Source organism: Gopherus evgoodei, chromosome 8, assembly GCF_007399415.2.
Source record: "Gopherus evgoodei ecotype Sinaloan lineage chromosome 8, rGopEvg1_v1.p, whole genome shotgun sequence".
NCBI classification, from domain to species: domain Eukaryota; kingdom Metazoa; phylum Chordata; order Testudines; family Testudinidae; genus Gopherus; species Gopherus evgoodei.
In genome coordinates, this window is record NC_044329.1 from 95,096,510 (window position 1) to 95,109,925 (window position 13,416).

At 44.0% G+C, this 13,416-nt stretch overlaps 1 protein-coding gene across 1 annotated transcript in view; it reads right to left on the reverse strand.

Annotated features, from left to right (window-relative positions):
• Positions 1–13,416, reverse strand: part of ROR1 (receptor tyrosine kinase like orphan receptor 1) — a 138,520-nt gene that overhangs the window by 48,072 nt on the left and 77,032 nt on the right. The gene's annotated exons all lie outside the window — the stretch shown is intronic.

Below are 13,416 nucleotides of genomic sequence, written 5' to 3' on the forward strand. Positions count from 1 at the left end.
TCCCCACACTGGATCTGAGAAAGTTGAATTAGGCCAGGCAGACTCAATCAGTCATTTAAGCTGAGAACGGGGGAGATTTAGGCTGTGAGGAGGCTAATTAAGAGGAAGCTCACCTATGAGGGAACAGGCAGGGATTCCATAAGAGGCTGGCAACAGTAATTAGGCTACCGGGAGGAAGTCTGCTGTCTCTCTCCCCAAGGTAAGGGAGAAGGAAGTCAGGGAAAGGAATCCCCAAGAAAGAGTTTACCTAGCAGGCCTAGGAGAGAGGGGTGTGAGTAGGAAGGCTAGAGAAAGAAAAGCTTAGAGAAGCATGGCAGGAAGTACTCCAGGGGAGAGAACAATAAGGTAGATGTAGCTACAGACCTGAACTGCTCACTACAGGGTCCTGGACTGGATCTCAGAGTAGAGAGCGAGCCAGGGTCCCCCTACTATCCACTACCCTGGAAGGCACCCCTGGAAGGCAAATCGCAGCATGACCTGGCCGGAGGGCCGAGTCACAAAGATGCTGTACTGTGACTCTGTAGGCAGGAGAACTGCAATGGTGGCAGAGAAAAAAGGAGGCTCTGAACTGGGTGGAGTTAATCGCCAGAAAGCGGCACCACCCTGTGGAGAGTAGAGCACCTCATGACAGATGCCAGATGAAAACATTTGATTGTTGTAGCAAAGAATTTTCTCTGAATTAATGGGCACAACTTGCACTGAAATACCTCCATGTTTTGAAAGGAATCTGCAGGGTTTTAGCAGCGTGACTCCCACTAAAACAGGGGTTCTCAAACTGGGGGTCAGGATCCCTCAGATGGTGGCAAGGTTAATATATGGGGGGGGCATGAGCTGTCAGCCTCCACCCCAACCCCACTTTGCATCCAGCATTTATAATGGTGTTAAATATATAAAATGGTGTTTTTAATTTATATGGGGTGGGGGAAGGTCACAGTCAGAGGCTTGCTAAATGAAAGGGGTCAGCAATACAAAAGTTTGAGAACCACTGCACTAAAACCAATGGAGATGTATGGTTGCAGGTGCCATGAAACACAGTAAGAATGCACTTATTATAATACCAAAAAATGCTTTCCTCAGTACTGGAGGATTCTCATATACTGTAGTTTGCTCAGAAAGGTCAAAGGACATGCCTCTATCCAAAATGCACACAGCAGAAGCATAGGCTATTACACTACTGTGCATGCTGGGCGGTGGAGGGGAAGGAATGCTGGAGAAGGAATTCCATGTGGAATTGGAAGAGCAAACCAACAGGAAAGGGGAGGAAGCGGCATAACAAAGATATGTTTACCAGCGCAAACACATTCCCAAGTGTGCGAGTTCAACTATCCTCTGAGAGAGGTTCATTTACATGACTGGGATTCTCACAGCAGGTAATGCTGGCGCGCCTATACATTGGCAGGGCTTATTTTTACTAAGATGAAGTAATGTATTAGAATAGAACATGACTTCTCTGAGCATCGGGCATTCAGGTCTTAATTTTCACACCACTTTATTTTATTGCACAAATATATTTTATTGGCCTCTGCCAAGAATATTCTACCTTCCACTTGTAGCAAAGATCCCATGTCTTAAATAAGGCTACTATACTACAGTGCATTAAGATTGTTAAAGATCTGGCTTCAATCCCCCTTCAAGTCTCCATTGTCACTGAGAAACAGTGACTACTGATACATTTTCAGCAACAATACAGTAACATCTCACTTAATGTTGTAATTATGTACCTGAAAAATGCGACTTTAAGTGAAACAATGTTAAGTGAATCCAATTTCCCCATAAGAATTAATGTAAATGAGGGGGTTAGGTTCCAGGGAATTTTTTTTTCACCAGACAAAAGATTATACACACACACACACACACACACACACACACACACACACACACACACACACACACACACACACACACACAGTATAAGTTTTAAACAAACAATTTAATACTGGTACACAGTGATGATGATTATGAAGCTTGGCTGAGGTGGAGGAGTCAGAGTGTGGAATATTTTCCAGAGAATGCCTTACTGTTAAATGATGAACTAGCAATTGGCTGAGCCCTCAAGGGTTAACTCTCACAGTCTACAAGGCAGCAGGAATGGAGGGAGGGGAGAGAGCATGGCAGACAGAGACAGAGACACACACTGTGTGTGTGTGAGAGAGAGATGAACATTTCCCCTTTAAGTACACTGCCTTGTTAATTAGATCAGCTTGCTGAGATGGCAGCTGCTGCTGCCAGCAAGCTCTCTCTGTCCAGAGACCTGTTGTGTGTTCCTATGGGATAAGCAGGGTGCAGGAGCAGGGAGGAGGGGGACACCTTGACATTAGCCCCCCTCTTCCCCTCCTCCCCCCGCACAGCAAGCAGGAGTCTCGGGGAGCAGCTCCAAGGCAGAGGGCAGGAGCAGCACATGGCAGTGGGGGGAGGAACAGCTGCAATTGCTAGCCTGCTGGGCAGCTGCTGCACAGGGAACATAGGGGAGTGGGGAGCTGATAGGGGGCTGCCAGTCCACCCAGCCCGCACCAGCTAGCTGCAATGGGCTGCTCTTCCTGCAAGCAGTGGACAAAGCAGGCGGCTGCCAAATGACGTTAGAAGGGAGCATTCCACAACTTTAAACGAGCATGTTCCCTAATTGATCAGCAATGTATCAATGAAACAATGTTAACTGGGACAACTTTAAGTGAGGAGTTGCTGTATTTTGTATGTCTTGAATTGGATAATCCTCATCAGCTGATGATCTGTGCGATGTCACTTGACCCACTGCCTAAGTGAGGAGGGGCACTAATGGCAGAAGTTTTCAAAGTAATACTTTTGGGGAGCCTGACGAACATCAGAATGAGGATGTCAGTTGAAGCTAATCTGTTGCCTCTTGCACATGATTGAAGTTTGATTCTTTATCAGTGTTCTTTCTTCTTTAAAGAGTAGCTTCTGTAGGCAATACAGATGATACTCTCTGCTTCTCTTTGAAATGCATGATCAAGTACATAGTTGGCCAAGCCTCACTTGGATGCCAGCCAGTGGTTATGCATTTTCTTGTTGAAGAAAACCATGCTGACATCCAACCACAGAGAGCCTCTGTGTAAAAGCAAAGATACTGCCGATGTGTTTAAATAAACAAACACTAATCATTAGAAAATAGGGTTGGGGAGACCCTATGGAGTTTGTGGTTCCACAAACCTTGCAAACTATTTCTGGGGTTCACAAAACAAGTTTGAAAGTAAGACCCAATTCCTCCCTTAATTACAGCCCATGCCTATTTTTCTCCAAGGCAGTTAAATTTTTAAAAAATATCTGTTTTGCTAATGTGGAGCCTTATGCTATGTATTAAGGATAGGAGAACCTCTCAATAGCTAAGCTGACACAAGAAGGTGCCCTATGCATGATATACACATGTGACTTAATTTTTGGAGATGCCCTTGTGTCTTTTCAGCGCATTGCAGTTCCAAGAGTTGGTTAATAATATAGATAAACTGGACTGTTTTCTTCTTCAAAATATAAAACCGTGTGTCACCTACACCTACAAAATATATGGAAGTGGTGCCACATCATTAATGCAATGTTTGCAGGATGATGAAATCAAAATTCCAAGTTGGAAAGTTAAAATGTGTAGCCATAGCAGGATAACAGGCCTTTCTTTAGCTGTGCTTGGCATGCAACTGTAGAAAAAGTTTCCAAGGAACAGGCAGTCTGATTTTTGTACAGTTTGCAGAGCTTCTGCACAAAATATATACAGTGTTTTTAAGCTTCCTTAAAATGAACCTCATCACAATCAGCTACATGCATGCATGTTTCATTTTAATTGGTTTTAAAATTTGACCCTGATTTTAAATGAAAAATGTTTTTTTTCATGTTGAAATGCTCAGCACCATTAGTTCCTGACTGAATTTCATTCTGCACAGAATCTGTTGGTTTGAAAATGGAGTGCCTGTGCTGAGCCAACTTACACTCTTGAAATGACAGAGGCCATGGCTACACTGGCGCTTTACAGCGCTCAGCGGTGTGAAAAAACACCCCCCTGAGCACTGCAAGATACAGCGCTGTAAAGCCTCAGTGTAATCAGTGCCGCAGTGCTGGGAGCGCGGCTCCTAGCGCTGCAAGCTACACCCGTAAGGGATGTGGTTTATGTGCAGCACTGGGAGAGCTCTCTCCAAGCGCTGGCGCTCCGACCACACTCACACTTCAAAAATGTCAAGTGTAGCCATACCCAGAGGTTGAAACAGAAGCACCGTTACTAGGTGAAAGGGCTCGTTACAATGGGCCTGATTCTCCTCTGACATCAGTTTTACACCCATGAAACTCCAGTGGGGTAGATCTGCTCTCAGTTACACCAGCATAAATGTGTTACATCTCTATTGCCTTCATAAGTTACTCCTGATTTTTCCTGGAGTAAGCAAATACATCATCAGAACCAGCGTAAAAAGATCACTCCAACTAACGGAAACCATGAGAGGCGACAACAGGGGGCAAAATCACCTGATAAGGGAGGTGGCTGGGGATTCAACTACTTTCCAGGGCTGAAGTGTTTTTTTTTTTTTTTTAATATTAAATCCTCTTATCTCCTGGAATCTGCTGTGCCATGTCTCCAAAGTCTGCTGCTGTGCTGAGCTGTTCTGTCTCTTCCCTGTCAGCCTTTCTATCCCAGCAGCAGCCAAACAGCTCGAAGATTAAGTGAGTGGCACAGTTCAGAGGTGCTTAAAGGAACAGACCACTGAATAGGCCATGGAATCTAAGAGAAATTTCAAGAAGTGTTGTAATAATGCATTTCTGTAAAGCATACTTACACCCACAATCCCGGGAGCAGAATTGTGGCTTAGAGCTTCTTTACTTGGCTGAGGATTTATCCAAACGTGTCTGTCCCAAAAACAAATGTAAGACACAGCAGCTCCGTGCAATTAGCAGGTTTTAGGCTCTTTTAGGACATAGTCTTGAGTGCACTGGAGCGGGAGGTGCTGAATGCTCCTAATTCCAACTGACTTTAAGACACTTCCCCAGGAACAGTGACAGCAATGGTGGCTTAGTTACTCTGATACTGGGGAACGACCATGGGATAAAATAGAATGAAGCTGTTCTAGATTGCACATGTGCACATACAGTTGTCAGTCTCTCTCACGTTGTCCCATAGGCCCTGCTCCTTTCCCCACCAGATCTAATCTCAAGCTTTTCAGTTAAAAAAAGAAAATTTGAGAAACAGAACAAATGGTAAGTAGAAAAATAATTAGAGCTCTCAAGCAATGAAAAAAATTAATAGCGATTAATCGAATACCATTTATTTAAATATTTGTGGATGTTTTCTACATTTTCAAATATATTGATTTCAGTTATAACACAGAACACAAAGTGCACCGTGCTCACTTTATATTTATTTTTATTACAAATACTTGCACTGTAAAAAAGATAAAAGAAATTGTATTTTTCAATTCACCTAATACAAGTACTGTAGTGCAATCTGTTAATCATGAAAGTTGAAATTACAAATGTAGAATTATGTACACAAGAATAACTGCATTCAAAAATAAAATAATATAAAACTTAAGAACCTATAAGTCCACTCAGTTGTACTTCTTGTTCATCCAATAGCTCAGACAAACAAGTCTGTTTACAGCAGGAGATAATGCTGCCTGCTTCTTGTTCATAATGGCATCTGAAAGTGACAACTGGTGTTCGCATGGCACTGTTGTAGCTGGCATCGCCAGATATTTACATGCCAGATGCACTAAAGATTAATATGTCCCTTCATGCTTCAACCACAATTCCAGAGGACATGCATCCATGCTGATGATGGGTTCTGCTTGATAACAATCCAAAGCATGTTAATTTTCATCATCAGAGTCAGATGCCACCAGCAGAAGGTTGATTTTCTGTTTTGGTGGTTCGGGTTCTGCAGTTTCTGCATCAGAGTGTTGCTCTTTTAAGACTTCTGAAAGCATGCTCCACACCTCAGCCCTCTCAGATTTTGGAAGGCACTTCAGATTCTTAAACCTTGAGTCAAGTGCCAGCTATCTTTAGAAATCTCACATTGGTACCTTCTTTGCATTTTGTCAAATCTGCAGCAAAAGTGTTCTTAAAATGAGCAACATCTGCTGATTCATCACCCGAGACTACTACAACATGAAATATATGGCAGAATGTAGGTAAAATTGAGCCGGGGACATACAATTCGCCACCAAGGAGTTCAGTCACAATTTTAACTAATGCATTATTTTTTTAAACAAACATCATCAGCACGGAAACATGTACTCCGGAATGGTGGCCAAAGCATGAAGGATTGTATGAATGTTTAGGATATCTGGCATGTAAATTATCTTGCAATGATGGCTACTAAAGTCCCATGTGAACACCTGTTCTCACTTTCTGGTGACATTGTAAATAAGAAGTGGACAAGATTATCTCTTAGCAATTGGCTGAACGAGAAGTAGGACTGAGTAGACTGGTAGGCTTTAAAGATTCGCACTGTTTTGTGTTTAAGTGCAGTTATGTAACAAAAAAAATCTACATTTGTGAGTAGCAATTTCACAATAAAGAGATTGCACTACAGTATTTGTATGAGGTGAATTGAAAAATACTGTTTCTTTTGTTTATCATTTTTACGTGAAAATATTTGTAATAAAAAAATAAAAAAGTGAATAGTATACACTTTGTATTGTATGTTGTAATTTAAATCAATATATTTAAAAATTAGAAAAACATCCAAAATCTTTAATAAAATGTCAGTTGGTATTCTATTCTTTAACAGTGCAATTAAATCTGCAATTAATCGTGATTAATTTTTTTTTTTAGTTAATCGCATGAGTTAACTGCCCTAAAAAGAATTAATCCGTATGGTTTTAAATTATATTCTTCATTAACTCAGTAGAAAAAGAACTGCATGAAAGCTGGTATGCATGAACAATTTTTCCAGTAGAAGTTAGAATGGATGCTCATAGGCGGCAGGTTATACACATCTGCAGTGCTCGGGCTCCAGGAATATTCAGGGCCGGGTACCCTGCTCCAGCAATATTTGGAGCTGGGTCTCTCCCCCGGCCCTGCCTGAATTGGGCCCCGGGCCCTGCGGGCCTCCCCATCCCCGCCGCGTCTCTGCCTGGAGCAGGTCCCAGCCCCCGCCTGCCACCCCTCCCCCTGCGTGTCTCCCCCCGCCGTGCAGCGTCCCTGCCTGACAAAAAGCAGCGCGCGCCTCTCCCCTGCCTGCTCGTGCTGCCGGAGTAGAGTGATTCCTGGCAGAACTGCTGTCTGCTGCCCCAGGGCCTTAGTGCCTGCCCCCCACCAATGGCAAGGCAGGCTGCCCTTACCCTGCTCTAGCTCTGAGCCTCTTCAACGCCCCAAACCCGCATCCCCAGCCAGAGCCCTCATTCCCCTGCACCCTAATCCTCAGCCCCAGTCCTGAGTGTTCCTGCATCATGAACCCCTCATCCCCCTGCACCCTAATCTTCAGCCCCAGCCCTGAGCCCCCCCCGCAGCATGAACCCCTCATCCTCAGCCCCACAGCCCTCACCCCTGCACCCTAATCCTCTGTCCCAGCCCTGAGCCCCCCCTACAGCATGAACCCCTCATCCTCAGCCCCAACTCTCATCCCTCTGCACCCTGATCCTCTGCCCCAGCTCTGAGCCCCCCCCGCAGCATGAACCCCTACTCAGCCAAACAGCCCTCACCCCACATCCCAACCCTCTGCCCTAGCCCTGAGCCCCCTCCTGGATCATGAACCTCTCATCCTCCAGTCTTTGCCAGAACCCTCATCCTCCTGCACCATAATCCTCTGCCCCAGCCCTGAGCCCCCCCCGCAGCATGAACCCCTCATCCCCAGCCAGAACCCTCATCCCCTCGCACCCTAATCTTCTGCCCCAGCTCTGAGCCTCCCCACATCATGAACCCCTCTTCCTCAGCCCCACAGCCCTCACCCTAAACCCCAACCCTCTGCCCTGAGCTCCCTCCTGCATCACGAACCCCCCAGCACCAGCCAGAGCCCTCATCCCCCCGCACCCTAATTCTCAGCTCCAGCCCTGAGCCCCCTCCTGCATCATGAATCCCTCATCCTCAGCCCCACAGCCCTCACCCCCGGCCTCCTATCCCCAAATGCCCTCCCAGAGGGTGCACCCCCTCCCTCTTCCCACACACCCCTTCCCACCCCCAAACTCCCTCCCAGAGCCTGCACCCCTCACCCCTTCATATGCCCCCATCCCCAGCCCAGAGCCTGCACCCAAACTCCATCCCAAAGCCTGCACCCCTCACCCCCTCCTGAACACCCTCCCCCTGTCCCAGCCTGGAGCCTGCACCCAGCACCCAAACTCCATCCCAAAGCCTGCACCCTGCACTCCTCCTGCACCCTAATCCCCAGCCCAGGATCTGCCCCCCCGACCTCTCTCCCGAAGCCCCCTCCCAGAGCCTTAGGTAGGTGGAGGCGGAGTTTGGGAGGGCAGAGTTGGGGGGCGGGTTCTGGGTACCACCAAAATTTCTACAAACTTGCCACCCATGGATGCTTAGTTCTCTAAACCAGTGGTTCTCAACATGAGGTCTGGGCCCCTGGAGGGCTATGAGCAGGTTTCAGATGGTCCACCAAGCAGGGCCAGCATTAGACTTGCTAAGGCCCAGTGCAGAAAGCTGAAGACCCATCACATGGGGCTGAAGCCCAGGGGCCTGAGCCCTGCCACCCGAGGATGAAGCTGAAGCCTGAGCAATTTAGCTTTGTGGGATCCCCTGTGGTGTGGGTCCCTGGGCAACTGCCCTTCTTGCCATCCCCTAATCCTTGCCCTGGCTTTTATACGCAGAAAAACAGTTGTTGTCACGCAGGTGGGCCATGGTGTTTTTATAGCATGTTGGGGGGGGGGGGGGCAGAAAGAAAAAGGTTGAGAACCCCTGCTCTAAACACCAGAGGACCAGCTCATACTTCCCTAAACTAGTGTCAGTTTATTCATTGACATCACTGGAAGAACGCTCTGGCTTAAAAGTAATTAGATTCCTTGGAACCACAGGTTGAATGTAGGATAAGGCTGACTAGCCCTTTCACCGTTCATAGAAAGATATGCAGTTTGCCATATGAACGCATTTCAGAGGGGTCTTTAACAACCGATTTTCTGTCTGCTCTGTTTGTATCTCGACAATCCTTTGGCATTTTTTTTTCCTTTGAGTAGGCATTTCCACATCCAGTGCTGTGCAGACAGTTTCTTGCCTCCAGCGCAAGAGGTGGCTGCATTTCAGTGGCTGAACATATATCATTTGCAAAGTACTTTCATTCAAAATGAAAGATACTATGTAGACACTAAAATAATATTTGATTTATAAAGAAGGGACCTTCATTTTAAACTCTTTAAAATACAAGTTTCTTCTGCAAACCAGGGTATACACAGTAGATAGCTACAGCATGCAGGAATGTATCCTTAGAACATCACAAATAAGAAGAGCATTAAACTCTGTGTTAAAATAAGAGACAACGTGAAAGAAAGGAGTGCCAGTGCGGCAGCAGAAAGTACCATGGTTTCTTGGTTTGCTTAAAACCTGCAGTGGTATGTTCTTGTTGAGGTTTCTTTTACTTATTTACTTTTGAACTTAATGAATGATTACAGGCATCTGGCAGTAGCTGTAGTGAAAATGCAATTTGTTCATGCAAGCAGAGAGAATAACAGTGTGAAGCATGCATGAATTGTCAAGACATCTATTACTGCTGCCATCTTTTACAGAAGAGCTTTAGAGCTCTCTTTTTGAAAATTCGTATGCATGAGCTGGGCCATCTTTTTTTGGTACCACATCACTGCAGAGTTATGCACCTATATCTTATGTGAAGAAAAAGTGTTGAGTATGTGGCTTTTTAACATTGCTCTCAAAAGAAATACATGAATGACCAGGCACTTGTGGAAGATAATAAAGATAACGGGAAAACATGCCCACTGAAACACATCATTATCCTCAATCTATTTTGTTACCAGTGGAGCTTGTGTTATTGTGGGTGAGGGGAGAAACACAATTAGATCAGACTAAAGTGTTGTTGAGTTAATACCTCTCATGTATATAGCACTCCTCATCCAGAAAGATCCCAAAATACTTTACAGATTTAAATGTTGATTCACAGAGACAATCACCGCTAAATACAGTGAAATGTGCTAACTACACAACAGTTTTGGAGAGCAAGGGAAGGAGAATATAATCTTACTGCCATTTCTATGGGGATTTTAGGTAAGCTGAATGATTTTACCCAAACTGTATTTGGCCAGAACATCAGGAGTAATTCCTGCCATGTGATCTATATGGCCCAAGCAGCCAGGACCTCAGTTCTGTGTCTCATCTGGAAGAAAGAACTTCCTTTAGCAAGGTACTACACTCCCTAGCATCACATTAACTCAAAGGGAAACAGACCGCCTACCAAATCACAGTTCTGAGTCAGACTGAGTTGGGCTGAATTTTCCGGCCAGTCACAGATGGAAGTAGGCATTACTCACACTCATGACTATCTGGCCATCCAACAGCAGTGAAGTTTCCAAAAGAACCTCATGGTTGTGAGCCAATTTAGTAATCTGAGGGCAGATGCAACCAATGAAGAAGGATGTTACACAGAAGAGTCAGACTCCAGAACCGATGTGTCTTTGAAGAAGGTGTCAACCAAAATATCAGATATTCCAGGACAATCTCTGTTGCTACACAAACAAATATGCCGCCATGAGATTTATCTTGCTGGACAAAATGTTCCATGTCCCTGTACAGGAGATTTGCATTGTCTATGTTCTTTACCTCTGCGGATTACAGATTCAAGCAAGAGACATGGCACTTAACTTATGCACTGTGCTTTTACTTTTAAAACTGGCTCTTCCCTAATGAGGAGCAAGCATTTTGGTTTAAACCAAATTTTATCAGACTTGTTTAGTTGCTTGCTTGCGATGAGAGGAACGTTTGAATATAGTAAATACTTTTCTAGAAAAAGACGTTAGGGAAAATAATAAGAAAAGCAATGTTGATTTCATTTTTGGGGTCTACTTTACCCCTCTATTTTTCCTTAATTTTTCCCATCACACTATTTTTTCCCTTAGTTATCAAGTTAAATACTCTTGGAACCAAACTTTGCTGTCATTCTCATAAATGTTGCACTCATGTAATTGGCAGCAAAATTGGCTCACTGTCTTCAGGACCCCTGGTCGAGGTTTTTCTTCTAGTTTAGTATGGATTACCAGTTTACCATTCCTTTTTCATAAGCATCTTCCCTTCTTGACACTCCCTCTCCCGAATAATTACACATAGTTAAATTCCGTATAGCGCAAATTTTCTACAAACAAAGCACACATTATTTACTGTTCATATTTCATGTTTTCCACAATGTGTATTACAGCATAATCTCCGTTAAGAGTCAATCTACACTTTTCTGGGGTGATGAAGTGTGATTCCTTAAAGTTTATTTTTTAGTTCCAAAATTACAATATACCCAGATTAAAAAACAGCTACTGGAAATAAAGTCTGACTTTAATTTCCTCTTTTTAACACTTTTGTATTTGTACATATGCAAAATAATGGGTCATGTGTGCTGACAATTAAATGAAATACTTTATTATTAAGGAGCAAACAATACATTTTTTACTTTCTAAATTAGTGCCCGATCTAATGTACTTTGGAGTTAGTTACTGTCCTTCCATAGACTTCAATGGGTTTTGGATTAGTCCCTTAGAACTCAAAGCATGCTCTGAAATCAGTTGGAACATTCCCATTTATTTCAGTGTGATTAGATTAGGGCCTTAGCTAGCTGCACATAGAAGCTGCCATAAAGAGAGAGGCTGGAAGAAGTCCTCAAATATATTTCACTTAAAATTCTGACTGGCCAAGACAGTGAAAAGCTAGCCTTTCTTCATCTTCATTTGCTTCACCTCTGTTTTCTTGCACATTTTCTTCACCAGACAGTGACACCCAGTTTACCTCATCCAAACCGCAAAACCTCTTTTAATAGAAGCCCAACACAAAAGTACAGAAGATTGTGTCTTTGCAAGTTAGGGTACATCTATACTACCCGCTGGATCGCGGGTAGCGATCGATCTATCGGGGATCGATTTATTGCGTGTAGTGTAGATGTGATAAATCGACCCCCGATCGCTCTCCCGTCGACTGCTGAACTCCAGCTCGGCAAGAGGCGGAAGCAAAGTCAATGGGGAAGCTATGGCAATTGAACCCTAGTCGAACTAAGATACGTCGACTTCAGCTATACTATTCTGATAGCTGAAGCTGCATATCGTAGGTTGATCCCTCTTCCCCTCCCCACCCTCAGTGTAGACGAGGCCTTACTAATCAAGTCTCCTGAACTGCAGAGGAACGCAAACTTACCCAGCACTGGGATTTAACAGGCACTTACCATTACTTTCCTCAAGGTTAGAAAGCTACAAAAGAAGTCTAAGTGGAAACAAAAAGTTCTCCCTTCCTAAACAAATCAAGATGTTTTTATTTAAATTATCTTCAGAAAGAAGGAAAAAGATACATTTTGTGATATTCCATTAGAGGGCATCATAGCATGTCATTTTGCGGTTACAGGCTTGCTTTCCTTAGATTGCAACAATTACATTTATTCTCTGCAATACGGCCAGAGTTACCTGATCATCTTTATACACAGAACATTCACCAGCCTCAAGATTTCACACACCTAATAAATGTATTCAGTGGTTTAGTGTATTTGTTTTGGTTACTCTTACATTTATTTTTTAACCAATGCAGCTTCCTCAGTGTCACAACTGGTCAGGTTTCAGCTTTATTCCGCCTGTGCACACAGGTAATAAACTATACACATAATACAGGGCCAACAACTTGACTTCAAAACTGTAGAACAAGTAAAGATACCTTTTAAAAGAAAAAGTTAGGGTAATAATACAAGATCAGCAACTTGCATCTTTTATCCTATAACTGGATTCATGTGGGAGGATCCTTATGCCAGTGAGAACTACCGAAGTCAATGGCGCCGCCTACAGATACGAAGGTACATCTGTGTGAAGCCAATCACAGAGCCAGAGTTTATCGCCTTGTCTACACTGCCACTTTACAGTGCTGAAACTTTTTCACCCTTGAGCAATGCAAGTTTCAGCGCTGTAAAGTGGCAGTGTAGACAGTGCACCAGTGCTGGGAGCTACTCCCCTTGTGGGGGGTGGGTTTTTTACAGCGCTGGGAAAATGCTCTCCCAGCGCTGATGCCGCGACTACACAGGCATGTTAAAGTGCTGTCGTGGCAGCTCTATAACATTGGTAGTGAAGACATACCCTAAGTTCCAATATGTAATGTTGCCATGACATAATGAAACACCACTTACAAGTGCACATTTTGTGTGTAAGCACCTCATCCAGTGAACATTTCTAATAGGCATACTACCATCCTCTAGTATAAGTATGACTATTCGCATTAGTAAGAACTACACCCAGTAGCAAGTGTTGCAAGATTGGGCTCTAACACACAGTAGAGCCATAATCTACCCATATTCTATGC